General features: G+C 35.5%; 1 protein-coding gene across 3 annotated transcripts in view; it reads right to left on the reverse strand.

The window, feature by feature from the left end:
• The window catches only part of LOC111045189 (serine proteinase stubble), a 312,932-nt gene that overhangs the window by 166,993 nt on the left and 129,663 nt on the right, over window positions 1-16,276 (reverse strand). Inside the window, exon 1 of one of the 3 annotated variants that reach the window (XM_039426137.1) lies at window positions 5,046-5,275. The exons of 1 other annotated variant lie outside the window; for it this stretch is intronic. The gene's annotated coding sequence lies outside the window, so the exon portion shown is untranslated. Of the gene's footprint in view, window positions 1-5,045; window positions 5,276-16,276 lie in introns of those variants that run through there. One more of the 3 variants, XM_039426135.1, reaches the window with a different exon arrangement.

Below are 16,276 nucleotides of genomic sequence, written 5' to 3' on the forward strand. Positions count from 1 at the left end.
ATCATAGCTGTTTGAAATCATTCCTAGATCGTGTACCCCCTAGATTATTTCTTCTACCTGCCAAAAATCAAGGACCATCATAGATCAAGAGTCAACCTGGAGCAATTCGTCAACCTCCTTCTGAGAAGAGGAGTTTCCTAACAGTGTCACATTCTGGGTAACCTTCCTTGTCCACAATGATAACTCGCTACGTGCGGTGTCACTTGGTCACAGAGGGTTCATTCCAGACTCTAGGAAGTGCATTGGTGGCTTTAATTAATAGACAAGGCGACTCGACACACTTGGAGGTCCATAGGCTCTCTTTGACCTTTGCTCTCGCCAGGTAAATATCAACAACCAGCCTCTTTTCCACACTCGAGACTTCTTCTTTCCTTTTTATTGTTCTTCTGCTTCCTCATTCTATTTCTTCATTATCTATCCATCTGCTCAAAGTTCTCTTAGAATCTGTTCTTCAAATCTCTTGGATTTTCTTATTCGTATTTATTTGTTCCTAGTTAAAATTTACTGTTCGCAATCTCCCTTTGATTGTATTCTTATTACAATTCAAACTCATTTTTTCTCCTTACTCTCTCACTCATTTCCAACTTTCTTACTCAATCTCTTCAACTACAAAAAACTAGTAGTTCTGTGAATGGAAATATCTTAACCCCGCCCAATAAAAGATATTATCATCTTCATTTCAATTTCATCATGACTGGATGGTATGAAAGTGACTAATCAAACAACTGATCAGATTTGGGATGGTGGGATAATTTACTAGTAGTTCTGTGAACAGTAGACCTCATGCAGTTTTCTCATCCACAAGTATCTGATGTCACCTGTTCTAGTTGATTCAGTTGAATCACAATTCACAGTTGAATCATAATTTACTTTTAAAAACTGTATTTGTTTTCTTCAAGATCAAAAATGACCTTATGTTAATAAACTCAGTTCACGTTTGAATTTTTATCCCATATGATAATAATTACTACCATAGAGAAACAATAGCGTAAGTAGATATCCCATGATATAGGGCGTTTATGTCGCAACTTTTACTGTTATCTCAAGCCAATTACTGTCGATTATTGTCGATTTTTACTGTTTTGACCGGGTAAGAGTGCATGAACGGCACAATATGAGAGACTACCAGCTTCATAAAGCTTCACAGGAAAGAACTATGTGGACCATCAGCTTGAGATAACAGTGAAAGTTGCAACATATTTGCCCTATACCATGGGATATCTACTTATGTTATTGTTTCTCTATGTTAATACAGTTCCGTGATAATCTTTCCATGTGATGAAAATATTTTCAACTATTTTTAATTTTTTTTTTTCAATCAAGAATATTATAATTTCTTTAGCATTATTCAGTTCATTGAATCATTTTTTATTTTATTTTCAATCACCTATTACATTTTTTCAAATGTGAGAATATTGATACTGATGGGCACGCATCATAAAAAATACCAATAGAAATGGACACGGCCAGACATCTGTGTAATGTATGCAATGAATAATCCACTTGACAGCTGATTGATTATGAATAATTCTATAGTCTGATTGATCCTATCATCAACGTAGATGATATATATAGTGATAGTAACAGGGTGAACAGCTACCGGTAGATGAAAATTCACCATCTATGTTCTCCTATATTCTAGTCCTCATCTAATAAATAAATGAAAACAATCAATCATCACTACTCAACCCCTTTCTATCGTCCCCACTTCATTCATATTTTTTCATTCTCTATCCTCCTTTTTTCCCGTTCAATTCTCTTTTTTCATCTTATTCTTATGTTCTTCAGGAGGTAAATATCCGCTATGACACCTTCGGCCTGAGGCTACAGGTTTCTTCAGAAGACCAGAATCTGGACGCTAATTATAACTAAGAAGTTGAAAGACTCATCAACATGAAATGTTTTTCGGTCTTAGCAGAGAGGAACTTTAGTTCTTTTATGTTGTATTTCTTCTATGTTGTAGTTCTTCTATGAATACTTTGGTTCTTCTAGGATTGTGGCAAAGAGGATATAAATCCTATGGTAAAGCATTACTTTGTTACGCTAGACAAAAAAAGGAGTTCAAGTAAGTTCCTACCGTCAATACATATTTCTTATTACTAAACATAATTTATAAAACTATACATAATTTTATTAGGCTATACAACACTTAACAATTCAAAAATTGGAAACTTGAGCTAGAACTCTCAATTTATTGGTTACTAGCAGGTAACCCGTGCTTCGCACGTTTTCAACTGAAAACTTGACGTAATGAAATCTAGAAGAATTTAAAATAGGCCTATAAGAGTCCTCAGGTTATTAAGAATGTATATGCAACATTTCAAATAAATCAGTCCAGTAGTTCAGACGTGATGATGCGTCAAACATAATTTTCCAATACCGTACGTGTATAAGCCAGTTGTTCCTTTTATTATAGTATAGATTACTAAATCGCCAAGAAATATAATAGGAAATTGCAAGTGAAATTTCCATCATGGTTGGAAATTATGGATAAATTATCGTTCGTCAATATTTGCAGATTAGATGAGGACATATTCATAATTTTTGACATTATAATTCTTCTACTGAATCACCTGTGAGATACCTCGATGTGACTATAAATAAAATAGAAATCTGAGTACTATTTTTAAAATTACTTGTTTTTTTTTTGTTATTTATATTGAAGAGTAGCCCTTACGGAAATAAAGACAAATATGTGACTATATACTCAGTTTTTTTTCGAAAAATGTTCTGAATGCCTATGTTTACACCATAAGAACGAATAACTCTATGAAATAGATATACAATGCCCTTCATGAATGAAAATTGTCTCTCAATAGGTAGCTAACTTGTCTAAAAGCGAGAAGTTCAACAATGTGTTTGAAGTTCACGAAACGTATAGTTAACTCCTAGTGTAATGAGAATTCTATAATAAAAATGATCTCAGCAGATAAACTAGAGACAATAATTCATGATTTGTAATGGAATATTGAGGTCTATTTTGAAGCTTGTTTAGATAATTCAAAAGTAAGTTAGTTGTAGTAAACGGCCTGCTCTCTGCTCATAACTCTTGTCAATTTGTATGTTTTCTTACTCGATTTGACTCGAACGAAATTTCACCAAATTAAATTAAATGATTGAATTCACCATTTATCAAGTTCCATGTGATGGAAATCAGATTTAGAAGAATCAGTCATGATTTTCTTATCCAAAAAACAATCATTCTATCAGGTTATACAACACTTGGCATAAAAATTCAAACATTGGAAAAGTTGAGCTTAATTTCTTAATAGGCTATATTGGTTTAGAACCAATCTATGACTTCCCTTCCAAATGTCTAGAAATGAAATCATGATTTACATGGTGCACTTAGGGACTTTCATGGGTCTCAGTGACTCTCTTATGGTCTGAGGTAACATGGTGGACAGGAATTGTGAGTGAATTGATTGACAATTGGCCATCCACTCAGAAAAGTATGAATGAAGATTCAGGGACAAACACGGATTACTATAATTGACCGAGCGAAGTGAGGTCTAAGATTAAAGTCGACGGTTTGGCATTTCTCTTAATGTTTAAATGTTTTTATGTTGCGCATTTACGGCGAAACGCGGTGATAGATTTTCATGAAATTTGACAGGTATGTTCCTTAGGTTTTTGGAAATTTTGCATTTCAAGAATAATATATATAAGGAAAAAGGAGCCTCCTTCACACTCCAATATTGGAGTAAAAATTAGACTATAGTATTATTTATCATAAATCAGCTGACAAGTGATTACACAGATGTGTGGAGAAGCCAGTCTATTGCTGTATTTCCATAAGGTCTATAGTTTCAATCAGGTACTTGTGGATGAGAATACTGCGTGAGGTCTACTGTTCACAGAACTACTAGTATCATTATCGCACACTCTCAATGAACTGTGAAGCTCTATCATTATGGACAGAAATCTTAATGAATTATTGATTCACAGGATTCTATGATATGTTAAGTCAATTGATTCTCAATTAGCAATCTACTCGGAAAAATATGAATTGAAAGTCAGGGACAAACACTGATTGCAATATCATTGAACACTCAATAAACTGTCAAGCTCAGACAAAAATGTGAATGGTTTGACAGGCATTCATTGACAAGTGGCAGGTAACCCGTGCTCCACAACGGTCTCATTAAAAACTTGAAAAAACTGAAAACTTGACGTACTGAGATCGTTGAGAATTTAAAATCGACACATGAACATCCTCGGTAGATTTAAATCTACATGCAAAATTCCAAGTTCAGACAAGTTTATGAGTCATTCGTGGATTTCCTATCCCGTACGTGTATAAGCCTATTATCTCCTTTAATATACTGGTAGTTCTGTGAACAGTAGATCTCACGCAGTATTCTCATCCACAAGTACCTGATTGAAACTATAGACCTTATGGAAATACAGCAATAGACTGGCTTCTCCACACATCTGTGTAATCACTTGTCAGTTGATTTATTATGAATAATATTATAGTCAGATTTTTACTCTAATATTTGCGTATGAAGGAGGCTCCTTTTCCTTTTTTTATTATCCTTGAAATGCAAAATTTCCAAAAACCTTGTGTATACGTCGACGCGCAATCGAAAAAGAAACATACCTGTCAAATTTCATGAAAATCTATTACCGCGTTTCGCCGTAAATGCGTAACATTTAAACATATAAACATTTAAGCATTCAAACATTTAAACATTGAGAGAAATGCCAAACCGTCGACTTGAATCTTAGACCTCACTTCACTCGGTCAATTATAGATTAGCCATCCTTTATTCCTTATTCATTTATGCAAAAAGTGCATTAATGAAATGATAGGAAGAGGAAAAATAAGGTAATAATCTTGTGCTATTCCTCTCCCAAATTTATTTATCGTAACACATAGTCCGAAATTCAGTCAGAAAATTATTCATTCAATCCACTCAGAAAAAATTTGTAGGAGAATTCAGGGACGAACACGGGTTACTATAATATTATTATCACACTCTCTCAATGACCTGTCAAGTTCAAACATAGTGGACAGAAATCTGAATAAATTATTGATTCACCTGTTAGAGCGTGCGAGATTCAGGTGGGCTCCATACCACAGCTCCTATAGGCTGATACAATCCGCACCAATAATCCAATGAGGACGACGTGTCCTAACTTCGCTGGACGATACGACACGCACTCACGACACAAGCACGACTGACTGACGACTACTTTCAACTGCAACTGGTCACTTTCCGAAGACTAGTGATAATGACAGCACTACCGGTTGTAGCATGCTGGTCACCTAATGGAAGATCCTTGCAGAGAGGAAACTCCGTTGATACACCGCGGACAAATGTATCAAAGATCGCGTGACGTCTTCAAGGTCAGTTTTGATGATGGATTGTTGACAGTAGCCTAACCTTCCCCGTGAACTTTTGACAGTATCTGTAGAGTATGTGGTTTTTGCAGAAGAAATCTCTAAGGATAAAGTAATTTTCAAGCTTCAGGGGTCACTGCAGACCACGGGGTCTTGTTTTACTCACAGTACACAGTCATTCAATATATGTATTGTGCTCGATAATGTATATTGAAAGGAATCAGGATCTTCAAAAAAGGTGTGTTATGCAACAATACTAGACATGCTACTATAGTGAAGTCCACTTTATAATAGCAGTGGAGAAAGATAGGAGAAAAACGTTGCCTATCCTCTGTCTTGTCAATGCCTTCTATAGACAGTAGCTGATTCAGGTCTATTGATGTAATATTCACTGTCCATTCTCGTTTTCAATTATCAATTATGTTTTATTAAGCAAGAAATTATATTTTTCGGTTATTTCATAATGAATGTTCATAATCAGGATTGAATATATATTGTTAATTTATATTATTAATTCTACATTGTTAAAAGATCTGGCCACAGGGTAAAGCGAGAAAGAGATAGTGCTATCCGCTTTGTTCAATGATAGACAAGGATAGCAATACCATTGCTAATTAAACACTGCCATTATAAGGTGGACCTGACCATATACTATACTAAAGGAAAGAACTGGCTTATACACGGACGGCATAGAAAAATTATGTTTGACGCACCATCACGTCTGAACTACTCAACTGATCAATTTGAAATATTGCATATAGATTCTCAATCAACCGACGATGGTTATAGGCCTATTTCTCAAGATTCTCAAGATCAATTCTTCAAGATTTCATTACGTCGAGTTTTCAGTTTATCAAGTTTTAAAATAGACCCTTGCGGAGCACAGGCCACCTGCTAGTCACCAATAATTATCGCATGACATAATTCAGAATGCTTTCAAGGATCTTCACAGAATTTCCAAGACAAAATATTTCCACCTGCTTCCTTCACCCATGGAGAAGCTCTGTAAAACCAAGAAATTTTGCATATAAATTCTCAATTACCCAAGGATAGTTATATGCCTTTTTCCAATTCTCCAAGATTTCATTACGTCAAGTTTTCAGTTCGTCAAGGTGTAAAATGGACCCTTGCGGAGCACGGGTTACCTGATAGTATAATATAAATATAAATAATATCAGACTGGATGAATAGATTATAGGATGAGATAGTTTTCTAATGCTCAACTCACACTTACGCGACTCAGGTCGAGAAGAGACTCGACTCTAGTCGAGAGCATGTGTTTTATAGTGACGTCGTGGAGACTAGAATCGACTGGTCTGAGTGTCACCATTTGGAAACACATGCTCTCGACTAGAGTCCAGTCTCTTCTCCACCTGAGTCGCGTGAGTGTGACTTGAGCCATAGACCACCACTCACAGAAATCGACACATCTCTCTGGTGGAAACTGGACAGTAATTAAATGAGGATACACCAGACAAAGAGCTTCCTTTCTGCAGCTGCAGTATAGAGGTATGGTAGCAGCGCTCCTAACGGTAAAGACAAGAAGCGAGCACCGTTAAAAGTACGTACAACTGCTGCAGCTTAGAAGGACATGAATGGTGATAGCATGCAACGCAGTGCAATGCAACAGGTGCACAATGCAGTTCAGTGCATTGCAATCCAATGCAGTTTTAGTGCAGTGCAGTCGACGAACATCTGAACAGTTCAATGAACCAACATCAATAATTAATTGCTGCTCAGTTATCGACTAGTGGCCATTTTATTATTGAATTAGTGAGGAGCGCTTTTCCATTGCTAATCAAACACTGCCATTATAACGTGGAGACCTCACCATTATTTATACAGAGTGATTCAAAAAGAATACCACAACTTTGAAAATCTGTATTTAATCAAGGAAACATGATAGAAACTTGGGTTGTGAATCAAAATGAAGAGTATTAAAATATGTTTTTCCCCACTAGAAAACAAGTACAAAAAATGTTCAATGTGACCCCCTCCAGACACTCGAGTGATATCAATACGATACTCGAACTCGTTGCACACCCTCAGTAGCATATCGGGCGTAACAGTTTGTATAGCTGCTGTTATTTCTTGTTTGAGCTCCTCAATGTTACCTGGTAGAGGCGTTCGATAAACCTTATCTTTAACGTACCCCCATAGAAAAATATTTAAGTGATTTAATATTTTATTTTGTGAATTTGAAGTTTGTTTTATGTTTCTACGTATCAATCTATACAAATTTAATATTGTTTGTTTTATTCTAATTAATATTTTCAGATTGATGATTTGGTGTGAAATTGAAATGGACATAACCTAAGTATAATATTTTGATAATTTGAAACTAAATCAGGAAATTGAAGAAGTTTAGGGGAAACACCTGTTTTTTACTTTCCTTGCCCTACTACCATAGGTAAGGAAAGTATTGCTTTCCAAAAAAAATTAAAGTACCCCAATTTCAAGTTTTCTATACGTTTCAAGGTCCCCTGAGTCCAAAAACATGATTTTTGGGTATTGGTCTGTGTGTGTGTGTATGTGTGTGTGTGTGTATGTGTGTATGTGTGTGTGTGTGTATGTCTATGAACACGATAACTCCATTCCTAATTAACCAATTGACTTGAAATTTTAAACTTAAGGTCCTTATACCCTGAGGATCCGACAATGAGAAATTCAATAAAATTCAATTCAAGATGGCGGAAAAAATGGCGGATAATTACTAAAAAAACCATGTTTTTCACGTTTTTTCGAAAATGGCTCTAACAATTTTCTTCAAATTTATACCATGGATAGCTATTTATAAGCCCTATCAACTGGCTAAGTCTCATTTCAGGGAAAATTTCAGGAGCTCCGTAATATTCTTGAGAAAAATGGCGGATAATTACTAAAAAAACCATGTTTTTCACGTTTTTCTCGAAAACGGCTCCAACGATTTTCTTCAAATTTATACCATGGATAGCTATTTATAAGCCCTATCAACTGGCTAAGTCTCATTTCAGGGAAAATTTCAGGAGCTCCGTAATATTCTTGAGAAAAATGGCGGATAATGACTAAAAAGCCATGTTTTTCACGTTTTTTCGAAAATGGCTCTAACAATTTTCTTCAAATTTATACCATGGATAGCTATGTATAAGCCCTATCAACTGGCATGAGTCTCATTTCTGGGAAAATTTCAGGAGCTCCGTAATATTCTTGAGAAAAATGGCGGATAATGACTAAATAGCCATGTTTTTCACGGTTTTCTCGAAAACGGCTCCAACGATTTTCTTCAAATTTATACCATGGATAGCTATTTATAAGCCCTATCAACTGACATGAGTCTTATTTATGTGAAAATTGCAGGAGCTCCGTAATATTCTTGAGAAAAATGACAGTTACTAAAAAACCATTTTTTTCACGATTTTCTCAAAAACGGCTCTAACGAATTTTTTGAAATCCATACCCGGTATAGTTATTTATTAGCTCTATCAACTGACATGAGTCTTTTTCCTGGGGTACTAATGAGGGGTCCACCCAATACTTGAGAAATGGACTTTGTAACCTCCTTCTCGTGCATGAGGTAGGTTGGTACACGGTTTTTACTTTTTCTTCTTCCATATACCGTGGGTAGGTAGAGCAGTTTATAAAAAGAACACAGTCATAGTCAAGATATTTCATCTGTAGAACAGCTGTTTTGACGAATTTCGAAAAAAATCATCGAATTTCACAATTTACATAAAGGAAAATGTACTCTGAAAACAATTGTATATACATATATACAGTAGTCTGATCGTAGTTGCAAATATGTTGCCGTCAATCGTCATTATGTTATTCCCCTAAATTATTCTCGTTTGATAATGAGGCTTATAGTTCAATGAGCAAGGAAAGTTGTGTGAGTGTACCACACCAGATTTTTTTCTTTTCCGATCATTGTATTGTCTGTGCTATCCTAAAGGTGCGTAGAAATATACACGCCGCGAACATGAGCAATTCACTTTTAATCAGCTGATGCCAAGCTTTTTATATCTGTATCTTACCGTTTCTGTAAAAATACAGATATAATCAGCTGATTGAAAATGAATTGCTCATGTCCGCGGCGCGTATATCTGTACGCACCTTAATAAATAAACGAGAATCGCAACTGTGTTGTCATATCATTTATCATTACCACTGACTTTGTGACGTGAATTTCATCAGAAAATGATCTTCACAAAACGAGAAAATGATCTTTACAAAAATATTACGGACATGTGTCACGTCCGTGCTGCCTTGAAATGCATTTGTCACAATGCAGCTGGGTATAGGCTACGTGCGCGGTCACTGTCCTACCTTGTACAACGAACAGTGCCGTGTCAAGGCCGTTCTCAGGTTAACGCACTTTATCCTACAATACACCCAATAAACGCTGTTACCTCATGAGCTGAATGGGCTGGAGCTTCATTAGGCTCTCAATTCATTCCTGAGAATTTCCAAAGCTCATTTTTCATTGATAAATTACAGAGATGGCTCTTTGAACGTAAGATTTCTTGCAGTTCTTATAATTTATTTATTTATTTAATCATTCCAAAATACACAGGAGAGTACCACAGACCACAGGCTCACGCCCTAAACGATTCCAATTCCAAATCATACAACAGCCCAGATGTAGCTAGGTTATGTGTCACTTCAAAATTGCTCAATTACACACTCAATTTACAATTCAAAACACAGAAAAATCATCTTTACTTTCCTTGCCCTATTACCATAGGTAAGGAAAGTATTGCTTTCCGAAAAGAATTGAGGTACCCCAATTTCTAAATTTCTATACGTTTCAAGGTCCCCTGAGTTCAAAAAAGTGTTTTTTGGGTTTTGGTCTGTATTATGTGTGTTTATGAGCGTCTGTGTACACGATATCTCATCTCCCAATTAATGGAATGACTTGAAATCTGGAACTTAAGGTCCTTACAATATAAGGATCCGACACGAACAATCTCGATCAAATGCAATTCAATATGGCGGCTAAAATGGCGAAAATGTTGTCAAAAACAGGGTTTTTCGCGATTTTCTCGGAAACGGCTCCAACGATTTTGATTAAATTCATACCTGGAATAGTCATTGATAAGCTCTATCAAATGCCATGAGCCCCTTATCTGTAAAAATTTCAGGAGCTCCGCCCTATCTATGCAAAGATTCTCAATTATCAGGCTTCAGATTTAAACAAAAAATCTCAAGTGGAAAAGATTGAGCATGAAAATCATTCATTTATTTTCAGTAACATTTTCACCTAAAATTGAAAATAAGCTCGAAATGCGAGAAAATGTGATTATCCAATTGCAAACTGTTGACAACTGTTGATTCTATTAAATGATTCACTATGAAGAGATAGCAGACATCGTATGTTTCCAGCGTTATTGTCCTGTCACCAGCTGGCTCAGATCTTTGAGATGTGCGTGAACACTAGCGTCAGGTGATCAATTTTCATAACGGCAAGGAAAGTTGTGTGAGAGCGCCACACCAGATTTTTAAATTGAAAATACTTCTTATAATATTTTATTAATTCAATTACGAATAGTTTCCACCAGATTGAATGGAATTGGGTAACACAGGATCACAACAGGACGGCGCAAAAAATCGAATGTTCAAAAATCGATGTGTTTGTTACAAGACTTCCATATGCACTTGTTTATTTGACATAAAATCTATGACCTGAGCCACATTTTCTATCTAAGAAGTTCTCACTTGGGGACCCAGCTTCAGATTACACAAAAAACGGATGAAAATAACTTGATGTTATAACTGGAAATGACACTTCCGATTTTTGGGGCTCTCCAATCATCAAATTCTTACCAAGTTGTATTAAAACCTGTCTAAACAGGCTATTCCCACTTGTTATGTCCGTTATTCTCACAATCCAAACATATAATCAAAACATTCCTAGATCTCGTCTAGGAATTCTGTAATTTCAATGTCCTGTCATTCAGATTTGCCGAAATCAATTTTCCTGAAAACTACTCGAAAATTGACAAGTAAATTCTGATCATCCGATTATAGTTTCAAACTGGTTTCCATGCTTGCATGTCACTGGGTTGATAGAGTGAGGTCCACGTTATAATGGCAGTATTTGATTAGGAATGGTGTTGTATCCTTGTTTATCATTCAACAAAGCGGATAGCGCTATCTCTTTCTCGCTTTGCTCTGTTGCCAGATCGTCTTTTAACAATCCAATTGATCAACAAAATATTTCATCTCGACTATAAATATTCATTATGAGCTTATTGAAAAATATAATTACTTGCTCAATAAAATATATTTGATTATTTTGAACGAGAATGAACAGTTAATATTACAATATCGGGCCACCGAGCTTCGCACGTTATTTTTATTTATTAATAAACAGAACACAATTCTCTAAAATGATCGTGTTTATATTTCACAGCTGGCTATATTATGTCATATTATGAATTTCGGGGATGCGATATTTTGATTTTTCACATACTCGCTCACTCACTTTTTTACTATCCACAGCTGTTTCAGCCAAGGATGAATTATCCTTCTAATGTCGTTCAACTAATTTTCCCAAGGATAAGACCTAGTGCAATCGAATTTTTATATCATAAACCTACTATGTTACAAATTTCGTGAAAATCGTTAGAGCCGTTTATGAGATCCGTTGAACATAAATAACCATAATAAAATACAGAAATTGCTCGCTTAATATAATAGGATTAATCAGCTACCATCAATAGAAGGCATTGACAAGACAGAGGATCGGCAACGTTCTTCTCCTATCTTTCTCCACTGCCATTGTAACGTGGACCTCACTACAGAAGATGATCTATGAGGCTGAATTATGGCATTAACATAACTCTAGCTGGGCCATCACGTAACTATGTAATCTAGGATTAACTTGAAATGGAACACGAAGACTAGGGATTTGGGTGCATTCCAAGCCCGCTTTGGAAACGTGCAACTATCTATCCGAGAATAAGTGGACCTACTGCTGTAATTGGATGTCACAGAAATTACATACTTTGTTTGCTCTTATTTGTAGGAAAAAACACTTTTTCCTTTCCCTTCGACTCTGGGTTAGTAAGCTAGATTCCAAATCAGTATGATGAATGTGGTAGTTTGGTATAAAGAAGAAGAAGGAGAAGAAGAAGAAAAGAAGAAGAAGAAGAAGAAGAAGAAGAAGAAGAAGAAGAATGAAGATCAACTTGTTGGCCGAACGCATTGAGGTCTATGTTTTAACTCGGATTTTCTTTTGTCTGTAGGTCTATGTATGTAACGCATTTACAGCCAAACGCGTTGATAGAATTCGATGAGATTTGGCAGGAATATTCCTTTTTCAACTCTGCGTCGATGTATACACAAGGTTTTTTGAATTTATGCATTCCAAGGATAATATGAAAAGAAATACCTCCATAACGATATCACTATACAGAGTGTCCCAAAATTTAAATGCCAAATTTTGGTAATAGGTTCTATGGGTCAAAACAAAGAGAAAATGTGAATTACATTTTCTCCCTAAAACGCTTCGTTTACGGGATATTCACCATTTCGTATAGAAAATACAAAAATAAATATACAAAAATACAAAATAGCGAATATCTCGTATACGAAGCGTTTTGGGAAAAATAATTTCACATTATCTCTTTGTTTTTATCCATGGACCCTATTCCCGAAGTTTGGCACTTTAATTTTGGGACACTCTGTATATACATCTCACCGCGTTCGGTCAATTATTTATAGATTACTGAGAAAATTTTAAACCACTTTGATAAAGATGTTAATAATAATTATAGGATAACAAAGATTTGAACTGGTATAGTGGTGATCAAATTTTCATTTTGGATTACTTTTTAATAGAACTTTCTCAATTCAAACAATAATGACGTTTGGTCTTGATTGGATTTGGAACAATCCCAATCCAGGCTTTCAAATGGCCACAATAATAACCTCAAGTATAGTGAGAGATATAAAATGACTGATTTACTTTTTCTAGAAACTCATTTCTCGACACGGTAATGCAATATAAACGCACTAATTGCATCCAACCATAAAATATTACTTATGATGAAGTGTGGAACACTTTTATTCATAAAGTAATGTCTATTATGAAGTTGATATCTTCTTCAAGACTAATTTGTTGGGATAACTGAATTTGGCTCAATGAAGAACATTAAGAACCATGAAAGATCATCACTCGATCACTTAATCTTCTATCAGGTCAGATATTTTGATTACTCAATAGGGTTATTTCACTATCCATGACGAAATGCAAGTTAATAATTAAGGGTTCTTTTATTGTCTTTCTAATTACAAAAGTAGTCACGCCCAAAATTTTACTACTCCACAAAAACAATTAAATGCTATTATTACTTCTGTCGCAGTCAATATTTTACATTTTGCACCAATTTACTCTTCTACATACAACAAGGATATTTAGCAGAGAGAAATAGAAATATTATGCCACCTCACACATTATCATGTCTATAGTGAGGTCCACGTTATAATGACAGTGGATGAAGATAGAAAAATAGTGATGCCGATTCTCTGAATTAATTAATTATATTTCTACACTGTCGAAAACATAATTGGCATCGTTTTGGACCTAGAAATGGATAGTAACACCGGATTTGTCGAATGATAGACAAGGATAGCAAAACCAAAGTTGATCAAATACTGTCATTATAACGTGGACCTCACTATAGCAAGTAGCCCGTGCTTCGCAAGAGTCCACTTGAGAACTTGACCTACTGAAATCTTGAAGAATTTGAAATAGGCCTACAACCATCGTCGGTAAATTAAGAATCTTAATGAAAAATTTCAAAATAATCAGTTAAGTAGATCTGACAAAGTGTTGTTCCGTAATTCATGTGTTTCCTATCCCGTACATGTATATTGTATAAGCCAGTTCTTTCCTTTATTATAGTATAGATAATATATATATATATATATATATATATTATATATATATATATATATATATAAAAGCGAAATGGCACTCACTCACTGACTGACTGACTGACTGAATCACTCACCAGACCAAAAACGTTCAAATTTGGTAGGTATGTTCAGTTGGCCCTTTAGAGGCGCACTAAGAAATCTTTTGGCAATATTTTAACTCTAAGGGTTGTTTTTAAGGGTTTAAAGTTCGTCTTTTAGCATGTATATTCTTCTTCTCCTAATCTCTTAATTATAATTGAAATTTCCATATCATATGTTACTATAGAACTATAATCTAGATAGAGTACCTCTTCGAAACAGTTGTTAACTGGCAACTAAATTAATAATTTTGTCATGTTGGCTTCAAGTTGAGTTGACTTTGTTAGGTTGGCACCAAGTTGAAGATTTAAATGCATTTATTGCAGAAAAATTTATTGGGCACTGCTACTTCAATCCTGGGGATTATTATATTACTAGCCGTCAGGCTCGCTTCGCTCGCCATATCTGTTTAGCCAGACGTAGTCTGGCCCCCGACTGGATTGTCCTAACATATGATAAAAATGCTCAAATGAAAAATGCAGGCGAGCGAAGCGAGCCTGCTGATTTCATTGTTGGACGATCCATTCGGGGGTCCAGGGGGCGGAGCCCCCTGGCTAGACGGAAATGGCGAGCGAAGCGAGCCTGACGGCTAGTAATATAATATGGATGAAACCCAACAATTAGTCAATAGCTGAAGGTTGAGCTCTACTGTCATTGGCCGAGGCTAGACACTCCCTAATATTCCAAATATAGTAGGCTAATGAAAATCGTTTCTAGTCTGAAGCCAATGGCAGCAGAGCTCAATCTTCATTGGTCAACAGCTATTGGCCAATTGTAGCGCTTTACCTACACTACAGTATCTACTGCTTAATGTTCAAGCATTCAGTTTACTAGTGATTTATAATGGTGTAACAAATGGAACTAGTATTTTGAATTGTTATGGTGAATTTGTGATTTTGACAATGTTGAGTCGTTTTCATTCAATATGGATATCTACCACAACAACACGGAAAGGTCAGTGATGTAACCATGCTTAAAAATAGGCATTTTTGACCGAGCGAAGTGAGGTCTAAGATTCAAGTCGACGGTTTGGCATTTCTCTTAATGTTTAAATGTTTAAAAGTTTATATGTTTATAAGTTTATATGTTGCGCATTTACGGCGAAACGCGGTATTAGATTTTCATGAAATTTGACAGGTATGTTTCTTTTTTAATTGCGCGTTGTATATACAGGGTTTTTGGAAATTTTGCATTCCAAGGATAATATAAAAGGAAGAAGGAGCCTCCTTCTTACGCCAATATTACCGTAAAAATCAGACTATAGAATTATTCATCATAAATCAGCTGTCGAGTTGACTATAAATTGCATGCCATGACGCATGCAATTCAATATCTCAATGTAACTTTGTAAAATCATTAACAGCTGTGTAGACTATAAATTGCATGCCTCATTGAATGCAATTTTTATGCACTATTAAAAATAGGATGCAAAGAACAAAAGCTCGTCTGGGCGCCCAGATGTCTTCTGGTTTTCTTGCGCTAAATTATGGAAAGCGTTATATGATAATTAAATCTTGTGTAAGCATGATCTGATCAAATAAATAGTTAGTGTATCAGTGTGGAAGTGCCTATGGTTTGGGACGTCGTTATAACTGCGCGAAGTCTACTGTTCACAGAACTACTAGTTATATCGGTAATCACGATTGAAATTCAACCGGGTTTAAGTATTAGAATACTAGAGACCTGCATTGCTGACTATGACTTTTCATACAGCTGTTACTAATTGGCCTGTTTACCCTCAACTTCTTACACTTGGAGACATACCATCTCCTTGGATTCTGAAAGTGAATTCTTACAGTTAAACTGCCAAACATGGTGATCTGCAGAGTAAAAATTGTCAATCCATCTCAGATTAAAGACTGATCAGACCGGGTGAGCCCACATTCAACAAAATCTTTGCTCATGAACGAAAGAAACACCATGAGCCCAATA

This window comes from Nilaparvata lugens, chromosome 4 (assembly GCF_014356525.2).
Source record: "Nilaparvata lugens isolate BPH chromosome 4, ASM1435652v1, whole genome shotgun sequence".
NCBI lineage: Eukaryota > Metazoa > Arthropoda > Insecta > Hemiptera > Delphacidae > Nilaparvata > Nilaparvata lugens.